The sequence below is a fragment of the Neopsephotus bourkii genome, unplaced genomic scaffold (genome assembly GCF_033783945.1).
Source record: "Neopsephotus bourkii isolate Nb327-2 ecotype Australia unplaced genomic scaffold, CSIRO-AGI_Nbou_v1 NB_196, whole genome shotgun sequence".
Taxonomy (NCBI): domain Eukaryota; kingdom Metazoa; phylum Chordata; class Aves; order Psittaciformes; family Psittacidae; genus Neopsephotus; species Neopsephotus bourkii.
The window spans coordinates 17,277,680-17,303,484 of NW_026900709.1; the positions used below are offsets into that span (position 1 = coordinate 17,277,680).

The 25,805-nt window shown below is 39.7% G+C and overlaps 1 protein-coding gene across 3 annotated transcripts in view; it reads right to left on the bottom strand.

Moving 5' to 3' along the window:
- NDST2 (N-deacetylase and N-sulfotransferase 2) overlaps positions 1-25,805 on the bottom strand; it is a 135,533-nt gene that overhangs the window by 88,910 nt on the left and 20,818 nt on the right. Inside the window, exon 2 of one of the 3 annotated variants that reach the window (XM_061344198.1) lies at positions 18,070-18,149. The exons of 1 other annotated variant lie outside the window; for it this stretch is intronic. The gene's annotated coding sequence lies outside the window, so the exon portion shown is untranslated. Of the gene's footprint in view, positions 1-1,266; positions 1,522-18,069; positions 18,150-25,805 lie in introns of those variants that run through there. One more of the 3 variants, XM_061344200.1, reaches the window with a different exon arrangement.

The following is a 25,805-nucleotide window of genomic DNA, read 5'->3' on the forward strand; positions in this document are numbered from 1 at the left end:
TTTGGTAATAGAAATACTATTAATAATCTCTGCAATTAACTAACGAATGGGATGGTATATGCATATATATTTATATAATATATATGGATATATATAATATACATATTTTATTTTTTATTATTATCTATGTATTGTCATACACACATGCCTTTTTGATGCAGGAATTTAAAATTCCCTTTTAACACATCAGTGGCCAAACAGCTAACACATTAGCATTTTTGGAAGTGGCTTGCACAACAGGAAAAGTGACTGCACAGTAGGAAAACTCCAGCAGGGAGACAGCAATCCAACAACAAACAGGACATAAAACATCAAATGGAGAGTGAGCTCTTGAGGAGTTAAAACAGATGCAAAAGCTGTTGGCGGCAGTGTGAAAAGATTTGTTTAGCAAGTTTAGGAAGATAGAGAAGATGTGGAAATATTTATCAGTGCAATGCACTGAAAAGATATACTGAAAGAGAACAAATTTACACGTATGACATTTAAAAAATTGAAATGGCACCCACTAAAGTATACCATTGGTATTAATTTCTATGTTGGTATGGTCCTGACACTGCGAATTTTAACAGAAAGCTCACAAAAATCCCTTCCCTCACCCAACAAATGTATATTCATGGAATGCTTCCAGCTGGAAACAATGTCTGATTTCAAATCATAAAATTTAGTAGCCGTTACTTCTAGAACTGAAATGCACACATCTATCAAACCATGCCAGGTATTCACTTTTCCCGAATTCTGTTAAGTGGTCATCAGCCAAAACAATCCCTCCAGTAAAAAGAACAAGCTTAAGCCCTTCAGAATAAGTTGAAAATTCTCCCGATCCCCCTATAAAATCATAGTTATCTTGGATGAAAAGTAATAAATCACAACAAAGAAGTATTATGTATATATTTTTTGATTTTGTGCTTTGTAACTCCATTTCGTGCACTTCAGCAGTATCCCCAACATCCTATTTCAACCTTGGGCCTGTCAAGATCCACAACTCAACATATTCGTTATTAAAAGGCACCTTATTCAGAAAGTCATTTTGACACTGGTTTAATAATACAGGCGTAGGCAACCAGTGCATATGGGGACTGCTAGAATCTCACGAAAGACAGACTCTCCTGCTAACTTCAGCATCAGAGCCAGGAAACCAGGCAAGTCAGACTGCAGCAAAGAAATTCCACTTCTTGTGTGACGTGGCACTAACATGAAGGTTAAAATAGTACATACAGGAGGAACAGGTTATTGCCAGAGCATGCACTGTATTCATTCATTCCTTACCTTTTCCTTTACATGGCAGAATTTACATCACCCCTTGAAACACAGTCATAAGCAGGAGCAAGACTTGTCCATGAATCTTTCTTTCCCTGGGTGCTCTGGGGAAGCAGGAACATGCACTGAAGTGAGCATTCATGCCTCAGCCAGCTTGAGGGCAAGGCTCTGCACCGAAGTCCTTAAGACCTTCTCACGGCTGCTGATTTCATCCACAGCACTGAAAGAGCATCTCAGCAGGACACTGCCAGCCTCCTTTTCAGCTCCCTCTCGCTGACTGCCAGTCTCTGGCAAGTGAAATGTCAAGAACCAGGCAGGGGCGGTGTTTGGAGAAGGAGGGATAAGAGATTCTCACCATCCATCAACCTCAAAACCTATTCAGCCGACAACTTGAATGGAACTGGCATTTCATTCTCCATGGTAACAAGAGATGGAAGGAGGTTGGAAAAAAAGAGAGAGAGGGCAGACCCGGGAAATCTTAATGTTGAAGAAGCAGGGAAAGTTGTAAACTTTACAACTTCTCTTTGCTGTGCAAGTTGCATGTAGAAGAGGGAAAAACCTCTTCCTTCCCTGCATGGTCCCCAAGACAAGCTGGCCCACAGCCATGATGAGGTGCCGTTTCTGTGAGCAGTGTATTGATGTGGGGGGTGGGAATCCCTTAATTCTGCACCAGTCCTGCCCAAAGGAAAGACAGATGCATTCTGAACACTGGGAATTAGGGAAAGCTGCAGCTTATTGCCTCACAGGAAAAAGAACTGCCTGAAAGGGAAAAAGATACTGTCATTCTCTGTATAACACTGCACGTGTACAGATCGAAACCACTGATGCCGACTCAGCCTGTGTGCCAGCACTGTCCACAAACTGGGGTGGAGAATTAGCACCACCTGCTCTGTACCTTACGTGGAAGTAAATGTCTACCACTTTTATTATGCTGGAATCACTTATATGCACAAAGAAATGGTGTTTCTTCTTTCCTGAGGCACACCAAAATGAAGCGTGGAAGCAGTGAGATTTAAGTCACGCAGCACCTTTGCTGAGCTCATGGGAGTCCTGGGTAAGTCAGTTCATAACATTTTAGGCCTGGCCATCTTACGAACTTCTTCTGCCTGCTATTTCACAATCATAACTTCAGCTGTCACAGCCAGAATGCACACACCAGGGAAATTACATTTGGATTCATGCACGATTGTGTTCCAAACTGGCCCCATGCAGCTACTGAAAGAGTCTCTGGCTAAAGCACTTATGCAAGATAACCAAACAAAGGCCTGAAAAGCTCTGCAAGTCCTGGCTGCTGCTGCTGCCATCTTATTTCTTTCTCCATTCTTTACACAGATTCCTCCCTGAAGGACACATTTAAATCTCCCTCCCCCACTCAAACCCACCACCTCTCAATTCTGAGTTTGTTCTCACTTTTGTACTGCATAGGGGACACACAGTACTGAGGTACTTGTTTTAGAGCCCTATCTATACAGTGTAGCTTTTTGTGAAAGGTGACCTGCAGAACTGTTTTGAGTTCTCCCAGTAGTCCTCATGTATCAGCAACTAAAATAGGGGTTTTTTCTTAAACATCAATTTTTCTTCATTGCTTCCACCCGAATTTTGGCTATTCGGCTTTTTCTCATGCAAGTCTTTATTTCCCATTCATGACACTGCAACCCGTAAGTCACGTTAATAAAAGCCCCTGTCCCCTGAACTTCAGCCTTTACTAGCACCAACCATTACAAAGCCATGTCAATACATAACTGCTTTTGAAAAACACTTTCCTCCTCTGAAAAAAATTGCTTAATTTTTCTCCTTTGTCTTCCAAGACTCTGAGTCTTGGAAAAACCAAAAGGGAACCTCGGAGGGAACAATCTGACAGTCACTTCACTTCTGCAGCCACTTTCTGTTTGTTGCTCTCCAATTTATCTTCCCGAGACAGTCTTTTCCTTAGGTAAAGGAGGGTATATTTACCTTTCGAAATGCTCTTCGAGTTGCACGGTTTAGAATTACTTTCCTTCTTTTCTGAAGAATTTAACAAGAGAAATGAAACCATTCCAGGCTCTCTCTCCCAGCTGAAGCCAACTAAACTGGGAGTGACACACAGCAGTTGGAAGATGCCAGTCTTCTACAAGTGTAAATAAGCAAACAGATGCTGCTAAATGCATCCACAAACAGATGAATTAATTTCTTCAAAAGTAAGTGAAAATATATTTCAGAATTCCAAGGAGATATTTCCATTCCTTTTAAAATATATTTAGCCCACATCTATTAAGATTAATATATTTAACATAATAAGCCTTTTATGTTCGTTTCAAAGAACAATCTCAGAGTACTTTGTTATTTTGCTTTGTTACGGGAGCACAAAAGGGAAAGAAGTTATTTTTGCCACTTGTCACAAAGCAGGATCATCTTCTCTGCACTTACTGTTCAGTGAGTTTCACCTTGATCCTTCTGAAGGTTTGAAAGCATTGTTGTTTATCTGTAGCTCAGGGAAGGGATTTTCTTCCTCTCTGAAGTTGACTCTAACGTACTTCAAAGACTTGCTATCTACCAGCATCATCCACTTGCCTTCCTGTGATCCAAAAACTATACCCATAGAAATAGACAGCTTTCCCAAATCCATTCTAGCAGCATGCTTTAGGCAAGTGAGAAGACACTGACCATGTTACTGATATTCAGAAATGTGCCAAAAAGCATCCCAAGAGCAGAGAGCTGTACCAACAATACTGTCCCACTGTGTGTTTTCCTACAGCCAGCAGAAAAGGAATGGGGATGTCTCTCACCAATGAGACACACATTTTGGAAATTAATCTACTATGAACTGGCTAAAGTTAGCATCTCAAAAGACTCCCTACGGAGAGGTACTGAAGTGAGAAGCATGACCACACAGAATCAAGGTCTTATCCAGCTTCCCAAAACAGAATAAACAGCACAGCACAGGCAGCATTCAAAGGACTGCCCACCATGTGCGCCTGTCATGCAATAATAAAAGCTGGAATACAGCAATAGCTTCAGGCTGGCTGAGAACGAAGCTGACTTCGGTTCTGATCGAGTTTGGTGGCCTCTGCACAGCTCACATGTTACAAAAGCCTCCAACTCAACAGGCAGCAATTTCACAGAAAAGTGAACTGGTGGTGAACCTGAACCAGTGGTGAATATCGCCAAGTGAGAAGGCACTGGCAATGGCAGGTCACAGCATCCTGTACTGCACCTGGACCTGCTCAGGGAACACACCAATCTGCTGCTGCCACAGCTGTTAACCCAGAACTAACTTCACTTTAAGTAGATACCCCCTCTGAAAACCTTGCCATGCCTATCAAAAAAATTAACCTCTGAAGTGACTACACTGTAATAGTGCTGATTTAGCAGTAGAACGCTATGCTACAGCTATTCCCTGAGATGCCACTTTAAAATAGGGGAATGAGCAATCCTGTTCTACATTAAAAAAGAAAATAGAAGCATTAAAACTTAACAAATATTCCAAGTTTAGAGTTAAGTATCCACCCACCAACCAACAGAGCCAAGACTGAGCCAGAATTTAGTGTCCAAGAGAAGACATATTGAAAGAGACTTTAAACACGATAGAGAGATACTCCAACCCCAGACTGAATAACCTGGAACATGGAAACAGTGGAGACCAAATACTCTCCTGTTCCTGCTCACAGCCTTCAGGCAAGCTCAGTCAATCAACTATTCCCTATCCACAGGAACTCACAGAGACCGATACCATGCCATAAAGTAACCAACAGCAAAACCCCCTATCTAAAAGTCAGAAGAACAGAGGGACTAGAAAGGCAGCAACAAGTTACTGCTCACTAAGATCACAGAATAGTTTGGGTTGGAAAGGACCTTAAAGATCATCCAGTTCCAAGCCCCCTGCCATGGGCAGGGACATCTTCTAGTAAGACCAGGGTGCTCTCAGCCCTGTCCAACCTGGCCTTGAACACTGTCAGGGATGGGGCATCCATAACTTCTCTGGGCAACCTGTGCAGTGCCTCATCACCCTGACAGTCAAAAACTTCTTCCTTATATCTAACCTAAATCTACCCTCTGTCAGTTTAAAGCCATCCCCCCTCGTCCTGTCCCTACAGGCCCTTGTAAAAAGTCCCTCTCCAGATTCCTTATAGGCTCCCTTTAGGCACTGGAAGCTGCTTTAAGGTCTCCCTGGAGCCTTCTCTTCTCCAGGCTGAACAACCTCAGCTCTCTCGGCCTATCTGGTCCTCAGTGCCTTCATATTTATACAAACCAGAACCCTTTGGCCCCAGAATAATGACACCAGAGAAGGAAAGCGGGCCTTTATCAAGCTGACAGGGCAAAAGACTCAAGTCCAGCAAACTTCCACCCAACAGCTACCCCACTGCATACTATGGTCAAAAACCAGGCAACATCTCAGGCTTCTATACCTCTGAAGCTACAGCTCAGGGTTGTAGCTTCATTCTTCAGAACACATTTTTAAAGGTATTTTTAATTCTGGGATTAAACAACACATTATCTACCTGAGGAATAAACAGCCATTTTGATTTCAGGTCCAAAGTCACTCCCTATCACAGAAATAATAACAGCTCTGCAGATCCTGTCAACGTCAAGGGTTCATCTGCTGTGGGAAAGGAACATTTATTTTTTGGTTTTACATTCCAAATTTCATCCCAGATAAACAAGACAATTTCTAAGAAACATGGCAAAGAACTACAAACTTACACTTAAAAGCATCCCAGAATAAACCTCCCATTTTACCTGCCTGAAATGCAGAAGTGAAAAAGGACAAGTGAAAAAGGCAGATAGTCAAGGATTCAGAGGACAAAACAGAAAAATACTACACACTAATCTTTTAAAGCATACACTAAAATGGTTTCCAGGAATAAAAAAAAAAAGCTTCAAAACATTAGAAAGCACACAAAAATCATCCAAGAATTCCAGACCTCAAAACATTCTGAGGACAGCATTCTGGACAGCCAAAGCATCTTGATTTAAATTGACAAGCATGGCTGAAGTCTCTCTGAGCTATTCTCAATACAAGTCTTCTCAAGCTAGGAATGAATATGGACAAAGAGTACACAGATGGAGCTGACCTGATAACACAATATGTGTGTCATCAGCAAAAGAACATAACGTACCACTTACCTGTCATTTCACACTGAAAACACCACCCCAAAAGGGGCAGGATGCACTTCACACATACAATTTTATCAAATTTCTCTACTAAGGAAAATGATACTAACTCCATAGCTTCCTAACTTCAAGTGTGCTACAAAATTAATCAAATAGAAGAGTTTAATAAAAATATCTTCAAAAGAATCACCATAATTTATTCAGATCATCCCAATAAGGGTAAATTAATCCCACGGGACTGAAATTTTAACCTACTTACACTAAATAATCCCCCCCTTAATTAGTCAGAGTTTTTTAAAAACTTCTCATAAAATAGGCACTCATTCAACATCATCCATTAAACAACCCTTCCACTGATTCAGAAACAAAAAGAATAAATGCAAAGCCCTTTGCATCACAGGAGTTTCATGTTTCGTAAGAGACAGCAAATGACTACAAGAGTCCTAACAATTTGTTTGGCTAATGCTATCTAAAACATGATGCACAAAGTCACCTCAATCTGTTACTCAAGAACTTGCAATGGCACTTAACATTAATGACATAGAGAGGTGAAAGCTTTCAACCAGCTTTTAGAAGAGTATTAGAGGCATATATGTTTTGAACTCTGAAATGGTGTATCTGCAGTAAAGGTTTTCATTTCACTATTTCACATGCAAATGTTTTCATGCAAATAAATACACATTCCTCTAAACTGAAAATGTTTACAAGGGCACAACTGGCTGTTTTCATTGAGTATAAATAGACAACTAATTTATACCCATTTATACTCTATAATTGGAGCCAGAAGCAAAAGACATGTAAGAAATGTTTTCTTCTTTGCAGATGTTCTTCCAAGATTTAAGGAAAAATTCTACTTCAAGAAATTAATGTAACAGTATCCAAATCTAAATGTTGCATGGCTTTCACAGGCAAATTTAAATGGAATAGTTGGTTTCTTCCCCCCTCCTCCCCCTCCCAATTTCCTCCTGGATTTTACCTATTTTATATAAGATTAAAACAGCTACAAAGACTCTGCTAGCCAAATTAAACACACCATGATCCCACTGCAAATAAAGCTATCTTTTAACAAGCAGCAGGGGAGTCAATGCAAATGAATCAGCACTAACTGCTATCACTAAGTACAAAAAAGAAAAACACTACCCCATCATTCTAAGGGTGATCAGAAAAGGCTGCAAACTGGAAGAAGTTTTACAGGTGAAGAAATGAGATAGAAGTTCCATGTGACAGAGGCAGGTCTAAATGTCTACTTCTCTCTACATTTCACAGTGCTACTGAAACGTAAGTGTTGTAAGATGTAAACTTGGGACATAGGACACTACTTAAAGCACAGCACTAATCTAGGCCTTAAAGGTCTATCAGTGTAAATAATACAAAAACAATGGGTTTGGGATTGTTTTTTGGAGCATGGAATGGAGTGGGCAGACCCTAACCAATCTTATTTTCCCACTAAGTCAGCATCTCAACAGCTTAGCCACCTATAAATGAACCTGTGTCTGAAGAAGAAACTGATTTCATTTAATTCTGTATCATTCTGCAAATAAGAGGTCAGTACTTAGAGCAGATGGCACAATTCACTTCAGCCTTTCTGCTATAACTAACTGCTCCCATGATTTCTAGACCAGTTTCTAGTTTTACACACAATGATCCAGTTGGTACAAAACAGAGAAACTTCCCCTTCAGTGGGATGAAGGGAAAACAAAGCACCAAAACACTTTTCAACATGCCAGCTGACCAAAATGTTGTAGATAAATATAAAGAAGAACCCTATATTACATCTTTCTATGCACCCCCACTCCCAAGATACCAAAATAATGGAAGAACCAGCTTGAGGTATCAATGCAGATGTGATCAACGAGGCCTCAGGCACAGACAAATAACTTTCAACAACTCTCAAAGCAACACAAGTTTCCAGCTGCTGGCTTCTCTTCCCCAGTGTAATAAGATGTAACACGAATTCAGTTTACAGTATGATGCCATATTTTTGCTGGAAGGCGTAAGAGATCTGAATGTAACAATGTGTTAAATTGGAGTGTAGCACCTGTGCCTTACCACCAGCCTTTTGATTTCCCCAGGGCCAGAGATGTGCCTGCGACCTGGAGATGGGCAGCACAGGCTGACTTACTCTTCCCTAGGCAGAACTACTTGGGCCCAAGATCCCAAGGTCCCAAACCTGACTGCAGATCCTAGGCACTGTGATAGTGGTGGGGAGGAAAAGCAGACTTCGAATCACAGAAACGTTGAGGTTGGGAAAGACCTTCAAGAACACCTAATCCAAAACATAACACTGCAAGCCCACCATTAAAACATATCCTTAAGTGCCACAAAATACTCATCTTTTAAATACCTCCAGGGATAATGACTTGACCATAATGCTATCAAATGCTCCAGAGAAAGGGGTTAGTCTGTGAAAGAAAATATTTAACACCATTTACAAGCATCTCTCACAACATCTCCTCTCACTTGTCTGTGCTGCTGTAAGAAAGGTGGGCATATATTATAATTCAGGCAACTGCTTCAAGTAACCGCACCACAGACAGAAGCATCAACATCTCCTACAAAAGGACACATTAGGGAGGCTTGTCTCTCCTACAAAATGCTTTTAAAACAACCCTCTCTGCTGCCGCATGGACTCTAATCAAACACCTGCATTCTCTCAAGGTATCTTACTGACATAAATGGGCAATATGGTGCATAATGAAAGGAGCTAAAGCTTTGCTTTCCAGAAAATAAAATCAGACAGCTGATTTTAGCACAAGAAAAAAAAAAAAGGAGGTTGAAGCTGTCACTAATGGCTTTATAAGTGTCTGATTTCTAATTCTAAAAGCTTCCTGCACTTAGGTTATGAATTTGGAAGGCAAAAATTATGAAACAAAAGTATGTTACACACTATCTCACAGGCATGTTAACTTCAACCTCTTTTGTGAAGGTAATTTGTACACTGCAGTTTTCTGCATTTTGATTTCCTCTTCTTTCGGAGCAGCAAGAAAGGAGACATGTTGCTGAAAACATCTCATATTTCCTAGGCTGACCTTGTGTTCACTGCTTCCCCACACAAATGCCAAAATACCATGCCAATCCTTCTGTCCTGCTACCTTTTCTCTTTGACCTCCAAATAAGTACTCCTAAATATCCTGTGACTGCTTGGAAAAAATCTACTGTATTCCCACCCCCTCAAACCATTCCTCTGTAAAACAGTTAATCTTGAAAATACAATGCTGTCACCTTCCTTTTTCAGGTTTCTGCCATTGCTGTCACTATGGAAACAATCAGAACATCAAATATGTCAGTAAGCATGATTTATAAAATACAAAAGTGCCAAAGGTAAAGACTCTACATAAAAAACAATCAAGACAAAATTAGCTTGTTAGCATGGAAACATTGGCTTTAAAGGCTTTTCAAGTTCATGTGAATTCCTAGGGCAATATTGCAGCGAGCTATGGCCAAGGAGAGAGCTGTCAGTGCAGCATCATGCATGAAGTCACACATCCAAAGGCTGTAACTATCTGCCAGGATGAAGTGTTGTAATCATACCTCTTTAACCATTTCCAAACACAGAAGCCAGACAGTAAAGTCAGTATATCCACAAAACATTACACCAATGGAAGAAACATTTGTTTCCTTGAGATTTATAAATAAATTAAGGAAGGCCCTTGCAGCTTGTATTGCCTGTATCTCAATAGTACATTCAGTCATCTTCCCCTCTGTTCATCGTCTTCATTCACATCTGCATCAGAAGCAAAGTCCAAGCCAATTATTCTTAGCTTCCTAACCAAACAAAGATTTAATGCAATTCTTAGAGGAACATCAGCTATAAAGCTTGGTTGGACAGCAATTCTGTTGTATTGTGGCTTCAGCAATGCAAAAGCAGAGTGCTTATTATCGCTGTAAGACAGGGTTCATCCAAGTCCTGTATGTGCAGAAGAAGCAGTTTTCCCCTCTCCCAAGGCTCACCACATACTTCACTTTGACATGTTGACTCAATTATAGCACACGGGAGCCTCCAGGGAACAAACACAGCTTTTTGAGACAACTCCCTCTCCACCACACACACATTCTCGCTGTGCTTATTTAGAAGCTCATTTCAGGGAATGTTTTGCCTTTCATCATCCCATTATGCTCTTTCTCTCCACTCACTACATCACTGTGATGTACATAACCCTGTTTGTATTGCTGCTTTTCTTCACCTGTACTGGCTTAGAAAGTCAGTCACTACTCTCTCTCAAATTCAGCTACTGAAGTTACAATACAGACAGCAAAAACAAGAAGGACAGCTTCTTATGCCAAGATAGAACATTTCAGCTTAAGAAAAGACAGCAAGGAAACAACTCAAATTAGAGCCACAGAGCACTACGAGAAAAGAGGAACTGACATGCAGCTGTGAAGCACTTTTAAAGTGTCATGCAGCCGAAAGTATAAGTGCACACTTTTCTTAGTAATTATATGACAGATGGTAAGCTCCAGGTGCCACTTCAGGTAGGTGAGACAGCTTGGCAACTAGTCAGTGATGGAGGAGTGACCCTGAAGACTGCTTACTGTCTTTTTAAGACTTGACTGAAGGACTTCTGCACATCCACTGCCTTCAATGCTACAAGCACATAGACCAGATTCCTCTACATTCAGATTCTGCCAAGTACTTCAGTAAAATATTCTACAGTATTCTTGACTTAAAAACATTTTTTTTACTGGATATCTTAATGACAGTTGGAATTTACCACATTATTCCCTTTTTGCTACAGGACTGGCCACTTTGGCAGCAGTTGAAATGCTCTTAAGACAGAGATATTCCCTTGCTCACTTGAAACATACACTTTTGATTCCAATTTCCGAAATCTGAGATTACATGCTTTGTCTGAGATTCCCTCTGTTAGACTGCAAGAACCAGCTGGGATGAACTGCATCTCAGACAGGAATCACAAGGAGAGCATGACCAAAAGATCAACAGGGTAAGGAAGAACAGAAGGAGTTCATAGACAGAACTGAGAGGAAAGGCAGAGCAGAGGACAAGGTAGGTTAAATTAAGAAGTCTTCTGTGGGAGCTCTCCTTCCACAAAAGCACCTTTTAGAAACAGAGAGCAAATTTTGTTACACTGTTTCCCTGGTAGTTAATGATTACATCAGTGCACAGTATCAGGAAAGACATAGCACAGAAGACAATTCAGAGCTGGAGTTTATCTTGCTCAAATTTGGACAGTTTGAAATAAGCCATTCCACCCCTTTTGAAAAGTTTCATGAAATCCCAAATTAAAATATTCATGGAAAAAAATCAGTCTTTAGAAATTGACTCACACATTGTACTGTGTAACTTTATATCCTCTTCTATTAGGCTCTTTTTTTCCCTCTTTGCTAATCAGTCATGCATGCCCAGTCCCATTGATTCCCATTTGCCCCTCAGAATTAATAACAAGCATGGCCATGAGTTCCGCAGACAAATATGGGCATAATAAAAAGTACCTCCTGGTAGCAGTTCAGGTTTGGTTCTGCTCAGCCCTTCTGAATAACTCTTTGTTCTCCCATAGATAAAGTAAAAAGAAATTTTTAAATTACCAGTGCTAAAGTATTCACTGCTTTCAAAATACTTCAGATTTGTCACATCTTTAAAAAGTTCCAAATTTATAAACTTTGAATCATATTTATATGGTACTGTGCTACTTCTCATTTGTGCATGTGCCTCTCTACCCCACTTCTGTATCCTTTCCTGCCACTGAAAGGGCCTACAAAATACTGCACTTTGAAGTTCAAGTAACACAGTATTTTCTATCGTTCATTCCGAGACCATAATTAGGCTACTGTAATCAGGTTGATGCTAATTACAATGTGACCTCTAGTAGAGACTGCTCTTAGGACTCTGAACACCACCAGTCAGTGCCACAACACTGAACTGCAAAAATCCAAGTGATAAACATTACAAGCTTTTGCATGTACAATATGACTTCTGCAATTATGCCACTGAGATAAATAGGGAAGATCATTAGAAAAACTCATTGTTATACATGGAGGGAGCATTTATTCTTTGGGCATTTGGAAAAGAACCTAAAGGAACAGCAAACTCAGGTTAACTTATTTCTGAATAAGAAGTCCATGCCATGATTTAAGGTACTTAAGTTTATTACATACTGACTTCCTGTCTCTAAAAAGTTAAGATCACCTTTTCTCAATGCATTCATGCAAACAAGTCTTCAAGAGTCAATGTGGTAAAACTCTCCCATTCTCCATATGCCTTCAGAAAACAAAGGGCAAGGTAGAAGAACTTGTTTTTCAAGCCAAAACATTTTCCTATGATGGTGGATCCACTAAAATGAAAACTGGTTTTAGCAGATACCTGAATTGGGTACTTTGTACCAACACAGAAAAGGACCCCATTATGTCACTACAAATACTATCCCTATCGCTCTGTGATGGATTACTTTCAACCCCGCTACTCGGATATAACTTCCAATTATATTCTTAGCAGGAAGGATTTCATTAAAAAACAGAACACTAAACTTCTTCAATTTATGGAAGGAAAACATGAGCAACAGGGGACGAGTTTAATTTTATCAGCTATCTCAGCAGAAATACTCAGTGCCAGAAAGAAGTCCCTGAAGTCTCACGCATCATGTACATAACTACACAGAAATACTGCTTTCTTAGGGTGAGCAGAAGTATAGCCACAGCTGACCATCTAACACAGTATTTGCATATTTAACCAAACATATTTGAGAATCCTCAAGCTGGCCAATAGGCATTAAAGGCTGAAGAAACCAAGCATATCTGGATCTTCATAAGATAAATAGTTGATATCAGAGAAGAGAAAAGCTTCATGACCATTTATCAACGTGGCAAACCAGTACTAGTGTGGAAAAAAGTTTTGTTATCTCTGATTCCACTGAAGAAGACAGAAAATTTTTATGGGTCTTGCTTATAGAAGGGCATACAAAGGAATCAAATATAGAACTGAAAAGAACAACGTAATCCTGTTTAATGGAAAAACGTACTCGGTGTCCAAAACACATAAGCATTTAATCTTCTCAGGCTGTTCTTGGCTAGTATATCCAGAAAATAAAATTGTGTCCATTACCTCTTCCTTCTTTGCTTACCTGACTAGTGAGATAAGTATCATCATCTTACTCTGGGTTCTTGGCATTTCATTTTAATAGATTAATGGCGATGGAAAAGCCACAACACTGAGTAGTGAAGGCCTGCTATTTTCTTTGCCTTTCATATATTTTTAAACAGGACTCTGAACTAAAAAATACATTTCATACACATACCCAAGGTTCACAGGTACAAACCACAGAAAGGAAGGAACAAGGCACTGCATGCAGTATAATTGAGCCACAAATATAAGCTAGTCTGTATTACCAATACCTGCAGCAAACTGAACTTGCTCCAGATATTCTGATTCTCTAAATCAGAGAATCAACAAGGCAAATAAACTTCAGAAAATGTATTTGTTTTGGAAAATGACAGTGATTCTCAGTCACATAACGGTTGTCTCCAAAGAAAATAAATGAATCCCAAGCATCCTACTCATTCTGTGCTGTTCAGGAGCTGGTACTTAGTACTGCCTACATCCAGACACAGCTGTATTGGAGCCCAGGAGGCTCTCCAAAGGAGTCACACACTAGCAGAACTGCAGTTAAAATCAACATGTAAACCAACATCACCCCCATTCTACATAGTATACCCAGCTATTTTAAATACCATTTCATACTAACAGAAAGAGCAAAAAATACCTGTTTGGCAAAAATTAACAAGTAGCAAAAAAGAATAAAGTGTAATTTACTGCTCTGTAAATACGTTAGTTCTATGAATGAATTGCATTGTTGACATATGTGCCCTTTTCCTTTGTCATAAACAAAGTAGCTAAAAAGAGCTGAAAACAGAACTTCTAAACCCAAATGATGTTGGCTGTCCACGTAGGGAAAGAATATGATGACAATCACATGACATGCATTCATCACATTTTTAAAGCAGTTCTGGAAACTGGAGATGCTCAGCAGTAAGCACAGCGTAAGAAGTTAGAACAAAATGAAACACCTGAGAGCATGATTGCTGGCAAGGATCTATTCCCAGGAAGGACTTCTCAGCAATTTTTCAGACCCAACACACATCCAAAGCTTCTACTTTGTGGAATCTCTCCTGCTCTTCCTAGCTCATGGGAAACTTCATCTCTCTGCCAGACAATTTAAGAGAAGCTGAACTGTAAATTCCATTAACTTGAACTCCGAGACAGCAACTCGGCTACTGTGAGTCACTGACAGCTGGGAACAATCCTGCCAGCCTGGGAGAGACACCAAATTCAATTCAGCGCAATATCCACCCCCGTATCCTCTAGTCCACAAAAGCCAGCGCATCTGAAAGGAATCACAAGGATACTACTGCTTACTGGAGAGGGAGATGTCAGTCTGCTTGACAAAAATCCCTCAGCAGGGCCTGCGTCAGGCAGTTGCTGATAATACACCCCTAACTGTGCAGAGCTCCTCAGCAGAAGAGGACTTCACATTCAAATCCAGTGTTTCTAACACAGAGGTCCAAAAATTTGCCCTGCACCAGAATTTCTGGTTCGGGTTAGGATCTGTAAAAGGGGCTTAGAAGGTTTTCCTGCAGTAAACTTACGTACTTACAGTCATCTCCACACCGCCAGTTCTCTGGGTATGGAACATGAAGGGTAGCATTCGGTATGTTCCTGTACGGACTTGAAAGATCCCTCTAACACATTCCACATCAAAGAGGATGTTCAAGCCTTCCTCCATCATGAATCGGAACACAAACTGATCTATCACAGATGAGCAATCAGCTTCTTTTTGTACTTAAAATTACACTGCTAAATCAAACAATCTTGCAAATGAAGAAATATTTGGAATCAGACCAAGCTGCCTGATTAACAAATCTGACTTGTACATTATATACTGCTTTTGTTAACTGCATGAAGTTACTGCAAGGCTACAGCTCAGCCAAATACATGGATATGACAGAACGCACACAGTAACTTATTTAGAAAGGTGAGATAAATGACAAGAGAAAAGAAGCAAAAATTCAGATCCCTAAAACTCCATCTTTTATAAAAGTATCAAATTTGGAAATAAGGCAGTTTGAAGAATTTGGGGTTGGGGTTTTGTTTTCTTTTTTGCTTGTTTCTCTTTAAGGAATGAATCCATGCCTTCTAGAGGACAACTGCAAAAACACAAGTATCCTCAGTAACTGCCCTAACACTTTTCAACATGTAAGTTTTGCTTGTGTTTAAGGCCTGGTCTACAACAGCAAGTTTTAGAGAAAAGCGAACAAAATGCTATTCCCAACTCAGTTGTACCACTGAGTCTCACATGATTTAGCTGCTAACAGTAAAAGCCCAAAGACGCTTAGCCTCAAGAGTACCACGGTAATTGCTGAGCTAAACTTTATTAGAAATGATTATTCTCTACAACCCCCCAGGTACAGAGAATTATTCTTTATTATTACTTAATACAATTACCACCTCATAATAGTAACTTCTTCCAGGCCAGATCCTTACATCTATCTGCCATCTCCTGCTATTAAGCTTCCTCCTTGCTTGCCTGCAAATCCTTCTGTGTATTGTATTCCTCACAACCGCTCTTCACCACCTCCTGACACAAGAAATATGCCAAACCTAACTGAAAACTCCAATTCATACTGTTGTTCCAAATGCCAGCCAGGGACACACTTCTGACACATAGACTAGTTTCTGAGCTGAATGCAGCAGACTACTTATTTTAGTGTCCTTCTATTAGGAGACTGTAAGTGTCCTTAGTCAGAAAGCTTTTCCTGACTCACAGATATCATAGAGCAAAAGAGTAATGGAACAAGATCTTGCTCTACCAGGCATATATATCTATACACAAAACCAGGAAAAAAAGCTTGCATTGCTTCTCATGATTTCAAAGATATAGCCTGAAATCTAGTAGACTTCTCTGAAATGACCAAAGCCCAAAAATAACCCCAAAACCAACCAAACCCCAAAACAAATAAAAAACAAGAAATAAAAAAAGTGTAAAACCTTTTGGACATTAAACTCCGTGAAACGTTCCTATAAGGTTGGAAACACGATTCTGATACACATCAATACAGACTTCCAACATCAATAGACAAATCTTCTGAGACAAGATGAAAAGGCTCCACATCAGACCAATAGCAAAGTGTGTTGTGAAAACACTCTGATTTTTAAAACAAGTGGATAAAAAAAAAAAGGAAAAAATAATTAAATCAAATCAAATCCAAATTGCAATTATAGAACGGGAGCTTTTCCAACCTCTTTGCTTTTAACAAATGTCTGTATCTTTCCTAAGAAGCGTTTAACAGCTTCTGTCAAGGCAAGGCAATACTTCAATCATTATTCTTTCATAGTTAAGAAAAAAAATTATTAAATACAACAATCACATTTCTCTCAATACAGGAAAAATGAAGCAAACAATAGTAGTAACTGACAAAATTTAAATCTCAGTGTGTCAAGTTTCATCAAGAATAAAAGTCCAGCTTTCTAATGGAATATTTAATACTTGCTTTTAATCTCAAACATTCCAAGATATTTTTCTTCATAAAGCCAAGATATTTACTTTACATATCTTCTTGTATAAAAAACCTTTTTAGGCTACTAGTTGGAAGTTTCTGGAATGTTTTACCCATGACTCTCTATGGTTCCTAAGATACTAAGCTCTTGACTCTATGCAGAGCAGTTTTACACACGGGGTAGACAACATCAGTATTTTTACAGAATCAGTATTTTTACAGAATACAGAATATGTGTAAAGAAAATAGTCTGCAGAAAACCAATACACACATAGCTTCAGACAGCTTAAAAGTTTTATGGCTGTTCCTGAAGAACAATCTTCAAACGTTATGGATGATATCCCAGTTTGTGATGGTTAATGCAGTCTCATGGAAAACGGACCAATGTAGACTTCATCACACTTACTTTCATCTACCCTTCCTTACAGTACTAATACTCTCCTATAAACAAGTTTTGTTTGTGTGCAGATAGAGCACAAACATTATTTCTCAACCATAAAGCACCCTTTAAACTCTTGTAAAGTTTTTAAAAGTTCCCTTTGGTGCTAATCCTCTGTTGCTTTACTCCATTCACGGCCAATTGGAAACACTTATAAAATGACACACACCCCCCCACACGGCCGCTCACTGACTGAAAGGAAAGGTTTTGAGAAATTCCTGGTCAAGTACTCGCAGCAGAGCAGTGTCATTAAACTTATCTCCTATCTCATAAACAGCCTTCTCAATTTGATAAAAGCTTGTTTTCTTTTTCTTTCAGTTAATGCTTAGGTACCTCAGCTACTTTCAGAAGATAGCTGCTGTGATAGACACTAGATTTGATGAAGAATTCACACAATCATGTGAGTAATGTGCAGTCAAGCACTCCTCTCAGCCACTTCTTCCCATGCTGGTCATAGGGTAGAAATCATATTTTTATTACTGTTTATTTTCAGTGTGTCAGAGATTTCTCTAGCTCTAAATTCAGACCTGTCCAAGAAACGAAACATGCCCACCTTTTAACTTCTCTGCTCTGCAGTGCTGCAGAATGCACTATTTACACTAAACCAGAATTTAACACCGCTTTGACAGCTAACGCTCACGATTTTATGAGCTAGTAGATTAGATTTTCTCCACTGCAAACCTAGATACAGTTTAAGGTGACAGGTGTGGCTAGTCTGAATTTATGAGTTCCTCTGAACATAAATCTGCATCAGAGGATGGAAGTTACGTACTCACCTTTTCAGCAGCACCTCTGCTCCAAAGCCAGCACACAGAGCGAAAGCCAACAATGCCTGGCTCACAAGCACACCCTCCACCTGGGGGAAAAGAAAAATACAACCGAAGAGTAACGTGGGTCTGGATCAGAAATACACAGGAAAGGAATATCAAAGTGTATATACACGTATGAAGATCATTGTACAGGGGCTGAGCAAACAACCACTTTGTTCTAAACACGAATTATTCAACAAGATTGTGCACACACTATTATGCCTCCTTAAAAACACAGCAACTGAAAGGGAAGGCTATATTTCTTAATCTTTCAAACCGATCCCCAATTATATAAAAAGAAAAGCAGGAAAGAGAAGAATCTGCTAAGAACCTCCTGGTTTGTTTTAAGAACTGACAGTTCACCAGTCAGAGCGTTGCAACTCCCATGACTTTGTAAGCTCCATGGCACAGAGAACTTGGCTTTAACTTTCACATGAACACCTTTGTTCATAATGAAGAAGTTAAAACACACTCTCAGAAGTCCTGAATACCGGAGCTCAGACAGCAGCTTAAATCCTACACAGACTGCACACAATGTATAGAAATGCAACTCGGCATCATAAATGCCTCTCAGTGCTGTTTGAAAACTAAGGTTTAGGTCTTCTGCTTTACAAAGGAAAACCCCAAAACTGGTACATTTCCAAATTCTTTAAATAATCACCTCAAAATTAATCCCATGGCTGCCTTCCAGCCAACAGCAGTCAGCCAGCAAATACCAAGCATAGCCACGTCCTTGTGCTCACAAGCCAGCAACTCAGGCCACAACTCCATTTGGCAACTCCTTGTTGTCTTCCTTTGCTACACCACAGCCCAGCAGGCACCTGACATCTATCCAGACAAGAAGCCACTAAGAGTAGTGGTGAATGTGAACACCTTTTACCATTTACCCTATCACGCAAGTCAAACAGAGCAGCTTAGAGCAGCTCTCCATCCCCGCACATGCAATCAAACTAACTTTCTGGCTAAAATTTACATGCACCTTGTTTCATTAAGGAAAAATTCTCTGCTGCCTTCCCCTACACTGAAAGGGTTTTTGCTCCTGTTCTTACCATGCCAACAATTGCAGGTTGGCTGCACATACACAAATAGTAACTCACAGTTTGGGAGCTCCTTCAACATCATTCACCTCGATGCAAACAGGAACAAGACCAGACCTCTATACCTGGTATTAGTTTGCTCCCATTTATTTGCAGCTACAGCTTTTAGGCAGAATATAGCAAGAAAATGTTCTTGAAAGTCATTCCCAAGGCTCATTCACCTTTCTTCTCCTCTTATATCTTTTTAAATTGCTTGCCCAACTGTTCCTTCTTAAAACATTTATCTAAAGAAAGACAGCATCTAAGACTAGTATGCAATAATGTAGGTTTGAATTGGTAGGAAGCATTAGGGAGGTAAAATTAAAAGAGTTTAGAGAAGCTGCCAAATTGCCCTAATACGCCATAAGCAAACAAATTAAACAGGTAAAAGAGACTTACTAAATTATTCAATCTATTTTCATCAGAAAGCTGACTCTTTGATGCTAGATTATTTTCTGAATCTTTCTACCAATCTTACATATTTTTTCATATATAATTTGTTCTTCCAACCTTTCATTTGGGCAGAATATTCCATACTTCAATATATTTCATAATCTCACTCCCTTGTTTTATAGTTATGGCTCTTCTCACCTTCTTAATTACTTAGTTTCTATCTTTCATGTACCTGCCTTTCAAACATTTGTAGGCTCTTATCATGTCTCTCAGATACGCTTCTAGTTATCACATAGCCAAGGTAGGCATGTTTGCTCGTTGGTCCCTTGGTCTGTACTCTGTCTGCCATTCGACCCCCAACTCTCTTTAGCTGGTTTACATCTGTCTAGAAACAAGATGTGTGGGCCTGCGCAATTGGCAAGTTAACTCTCACAGTTCTTCAAGAAGGAACTTCTCCTTAATTTGTATAACCCAAAGCCATGTTACTTTGGGTTTCGTTGCCGTGATGCATCTGCAAACTGATTTATCTGCTGTGCTGCTTCTCACCCCAAAGGCTTCTGGTGCTTGGAAAAACAGTAGTGCTTTTCCAGTTTCACTCTTCCCCTGGCACACACACAGATACGTTTCAGGTTAAACTGTTTTTGACTGCATTCTCTCCACAAATGGAAAATACCTGATTTTGATACTCTCTTATTATTTCTGGTATCTCTAGTTCTTCTCTATTATATCTTCATCTACATTTGATTCACTTCCAACATTCAGCATCTTAGAAGTTTTAAAAAACAAACCAAAACAAAAAACAACAGCCTGTAATAAAAGCGTTAAAAATATACATTTCTTAGTAAGAAACAATGGTGTCTCCACATGGCTAAACATGTTGTTCAGCACTACTGCATCTACTTTTCTGTGACTTTGTTGAGAATTTCCTACTCTTACCCTCCTACATTACCCTAATGCAAAAGGAAAAGACTGAAGCAGATAATGCAATATACTTTAAGCCAGGTATCATACACAGGTAAGCCAACAGCACTGTCAAAAGATGGCAGGTATCTCCCCTCCTCACACATTAGCCCGCTGCACACTGCCTTTGTCCTGCTGACACTGCCCTGTGCTGGCATATGCTGTGGTGAGCCACATATTTCTCGATTTCAGATATAGTGCACTGTGCATCTGCACAAATACTTGCAATGGCACTATGCACCAGATTATGCAGGGACAAGAGAAGAGTGGAACTGTGTGAGAACTTAACGTCACTGAAAAATGCCCATGCAGTACTGGTCCTGTATTCCCATTTGCAAGCACCACCTCAGCATAGGAAAGTAAACCCGAAATGCTGTAAACTGGGAAGTCTGCAAAAACCCAAAGACTTCTCAGGAACAGAGGGAAGGAGAATCCTTCTGAGCATGTGAACACTGACGATTTCTGCATAGTTCAGGGGACAAGATGAATTGAACACAAGGTAGATCTGTTGAGGAGCTGCATTCTTTCAAGGATTAGAAAAAACCCAATGGAGTAAAGGAATACAAGAACACATTGTTTAATGGAACTTTCTCAAAAGATTTGGTCAAGTCCTTCACAAAGGGCTACTCAAGTCACTCTGCAGGCAAGAAGAACAAAGTACTGTCACAAGCAGGAAGCTGGCAAAAAAGAAACAAAAAGAGAATCACTGATCAGTTTTGAGCGTGGAAGAAGGGTATTTGAAGAGCTCTCAAAGATTAGCAGCTGTTTTCTTTCAGGCTGTTACTAAACAGTTGCAAAAGACAGCAAAAATTTTTTTCAGTTGAAATTTTATTTCAACTGAACACAACTTCTAGTGACGGAGGTTGAATACACAGAATAATGTGGATTACATTAGGAAGTTCTAACAGAGAGAGCTGTTGGGCAGTTTGGGGCCACAGCAACAAAGAAAATGAGAAAGGCAAAAAAAGAGAGGGAGGTCTTTAATTATGAGCTATAAATTACCTGTAGTTACTCTGTGAGAATTTATGTTGTGTGTCAGTCAAAACACTCATTTAATCAGCATGGTAAAAAAGTAAACAAGACATTTAGAAAAGATAATATTGACATTATATATATTAGCATTCTTTAGTGTACACTTTCTTAACACACTTCTTCACCTTTAATGTGCTTAAGCTCACCTTTACTGAAACTGTATTTAGCAGAACAAAAAATCCTCAAGAAAATGCAACTGAAAACATCAGAGCAAAGAACGCAATGCTTAAAACTGAAGGCAAGCTGTACAGAAACAATCCTGCTGCGCTTGAAATCACAAACAGGCTGGGAAGGAAATTCTTTCAGGTGGAATCAGTGATATCTAAAACACTGCCAACACATTTGCCTGTTATCTTTACTAACTAACATCTGCCAGGACAGAGCATCCAGAAGGTCCCTAGGCAATCCAGTCTACTGCTTAACTGTTTGCCTTGCTGGAAAGCTTTTTGACTCTGCAGCCCGAGTCTTACCCTGGTGAACTGAGCCGTACTCCTGGCCTTACCCTGTGTGAGCACAGAGAAGAAATTGTTCTTTTTCTCTCTGCAGCACACTTTAAATTGTTAAAATTATTTTAACTTCTCCAGCCTTATCTTCTCCTGAGCTACTTGCAGTTGGATCTCATCGTTCTGTAAGCATGGTGTACAAAACAGCTGCAACAGTCCATCGTTCCAGTACACAGTCAAGAGAAAGATTACGTGTCTCAGATGATGGGCTCCTTCATATATATTATTTGCACTACTGACTCATGTACAAGGTATGATCCACTGCAATACCTGCTCCTTTCCCCCAAGCCTATGACTAAGCTAGCCTTTGCTGTTCATTATTTGTGCAGCTGACAGATCATGTTCAGCCTGGAGAAGAGAAGGCTGCGTAGAGACCTCACAGCAGCCTTCCAGAATCTAAAGGGGGGCTATAGGGATGCTGGGGTTGGACTCTTCATTAGGGACTGTAGTGACAGGACAAGGGGTAATGGGTTAAAACTTAAACAGGGGAAGTTTAGATTGGATGAAATTCTTTATTGTGAGGGTGGTGAGGCACTGGAATGGGTTGCCCAGGGAGGTTGTGAGTGCTCTGTCCCTGGCAGTGTTCAAGACCAGGTTGGAAGAAGCCTTGGGTGAGACAGTTTAGCGTGAAGTGTCCCTGCCCATGGCAGGGGGGGGTGGAACTAGATGACCTTAAGGTCCTTTCCAACCCTGACTATTCTGTGATTCTATGAAACAAGATGTTTACCTTACGCAACAACAAAATACACAGTAAAATTAAAAGTCAAGTTATTTAAAGTGGAAGGGAGGAATTAAGGGAGAAGAAACCACTTGTACTACCATTACCATGATAATCCATTATCAGATCAGTATTTTAGTAAAGGCCAACAATAAACATGAAAACAGACAAAAAGAGAAACACCTTTAGTTTCCACAAACACATAAGAGAGAGCCATTTATACAATTTGGTTGGGTTTTTTTAACCTCCTTGCCTTTGAGTAAGATGTTTGTGCTTAAATCTCTTGAATGTTTCTGAGACTCTCACTCGTAATTACATAATTGTCCATTATGGAGATGTCATCACGTCTTCCAAAACAATGGATCATCAGGTACTAATGGAAACAGAACACTGTATTACACACACTGTATCTCCGGATGAATATGGCATTCTCATTTTCTTATTTCTCATAAGCACATTTTATGATGCAAAGTAAGCCAAAAGGAGACTGGGTTTTATAATAAAATTAATCACAATATCAAAGAAATAAAGTATGAGATGATGGTCAGAAATTTTTCCTTTATGTATTTGTGCATGAACGAATGAGTTCTGAAAGCTATCATACAGTATTTATGGCCAGATCTAAAAAGTCACTTACAGTTAAAACCAGGAAGCCGTATTTTGTGACCAAAGGGTTGAGAAAGCATCGTATCATTTGTTTCAACTAAATTCTCACTGTTATTTACATTACTGCACACACGAAAAAGCTTTAGCCAAGGTTAAGATTGCTGTATACTATCCAAACACACACACGCACACAAAACTGTATCTGTATATGTAATCAGGTATTCGTATATATAATCAGATTTCTGTATGCCTAACAGAAGACAGTCCCTGTCCCACATACTTTTCAAAAGAAACCAAGATAGCACAAAAGTATTAGAAGTATTATCCTTATTTGACTAAAACAGAACTGAGGCAGCAATGAAGTAACTACCAAAGTTCACATGACAACCAGGGCAAGGGACCTAGGTCAAATTTTCTAATCCCAGTTACAGCGCATTAACCACAAAACAATCCTCCTGCATTCCTTTCCCTAATCACCAAATAACATCAAGGTAAGATGCCTACACTTAACTCTCATTCACATTAATACGGATAGCTAAACAACATGCAACAATTCGCAAAGAGAAAGCAAGAAATACTTTCATTCTTTACAACCCTGAATTTAGGAAGCCAGTATCACTGTTTTCATTCCTCCTCCTTCTCCGCCAGTTCATACCAAAGGCCTACGCAGGCAGGGCTTAAGTGAACTATTTATTTTGCAAATGAGGCAAACTAAGAACTCGGTCACTGCAGTCTACCTCTAGCAACTGGTTGCTAGGTCATGAGCACTAAAAAACTGTTTCAGTTACTTCACCCTTAAAACAAAAGTACTATGGAGTGCTACTACAACAGCTGGAAAGAGAAAAATCACGCCTTAAGTTAAAGAACAGTGCTTTTACATGTGACAAAGCTCTAAGAAAGAGGACTAACTGAAGAAACATTAGCAAGCCTGTCACACATATTTTCATCCACACTTGAAAAATGCATGCAAAAAGAGGTAAGAACAGCATCAGAAGTGAGTATAAATTTTCACAAAGAAAATCGGAAATGCTGCAGGAAATGATGGAAAAGAGAACAGCTGAACCAGAAACTAGGTTAGAAGGGACATCTCCCCAGAGCCTTAACAAATCCATTATAAGACCATAGGGAGATGTTAAAAAACAAGGGGCTTTTGTAGCAATGTTTAATACTCCTTTATGCCGACACAGCACATATATTTACCAAGAAGAGTAATGCAGCACACCGAAACTAAAAATACAACTGCATACTGAAAGATGCGGTTAAGATGACAAGACAGCATTTAAGCAAAGACACACAAAAGGTAACAGATAAAGAAAGGGTACAAATGATGTTAGAAAAACTGATACGGGTTTATTTCAAAGAACAGGGAAGAAACCACAGAGAGAGCTGGCAAAAAATATCACTGTCAGTTTAGTGAAAAGCCTAATACAGCATTACAGCAAAGCACAATCTGCAACAAGCAAGAATAAAGCCAAGTACCAACGTGCACAGTGGGCACAGAGGAAAAACACCCAACTGCGTACTTTTATGACCTATTTTGTTCATTTTATATTAATGATAGCTTTCTAATCACTTTATGTTTGTATCCAGGCAACAGGACCAACCGTGCATGTAAGAGATCAGGATGCTATTAATATATCTTTAAGCTAGGGCAGATGACAATTTTTTCTGGAGGAAGTGAAGAATCCCAGGCCTTGTTCTCTCGCAGCCAACTGGAAAAAAGCCCTCAAACCATCCCACTCACCCTCCAGATTATATGCTGTGCTGTAATTCAGCAGCAAACTACTCCCATCCCACAAATTATCATGTGATAAGAACTAATTCTACTTCTATCAGGTGATACAATTCCTTCCAGTCAGAGAACAGGAAAGTATCAGTAAAAGTTATCAGGAAATGGGTAACTGGGACAGCTCATAAACTCCTCCACTTGCTTCGTAGCACATATGCAAAGTCATTAGAAAAGGAGGTGTATCAAGGGCCAGATTAATTTTGCTGCTGCTCTGGATCCAATCTGCCATCCTACCTTCTCACCTTTGAGTGAGATACAACAGTTCTTGCTCTCATTCTGTCTCTCTAACACACAGCTTTCAATCTAGCACATTGGAATGATTTAGAGAAGAAAACATTACCAGTAAAGATAAGGCAATGTATGCAAACAGTGAAACAGCAATGGGATTTTCTCCTTCATGTCAAAGAGTAGCACACCAACCTCAGCTAGATACAGAATCCAACCATTCCATCCAAGAGAAATGCCTGTACGCTATTAATATCACAACATGAAGCTCAGCTGTATAAATAAAACCTCTCATTTCAACTAAGTCTTCATCATCTCTCTGGCATCCACCACCTTCTCCTCTTCACAACAAAGCTCTCAAGAGGGCCTTCAGTGTAGACTTATCACAGCAAGCCTGTTGC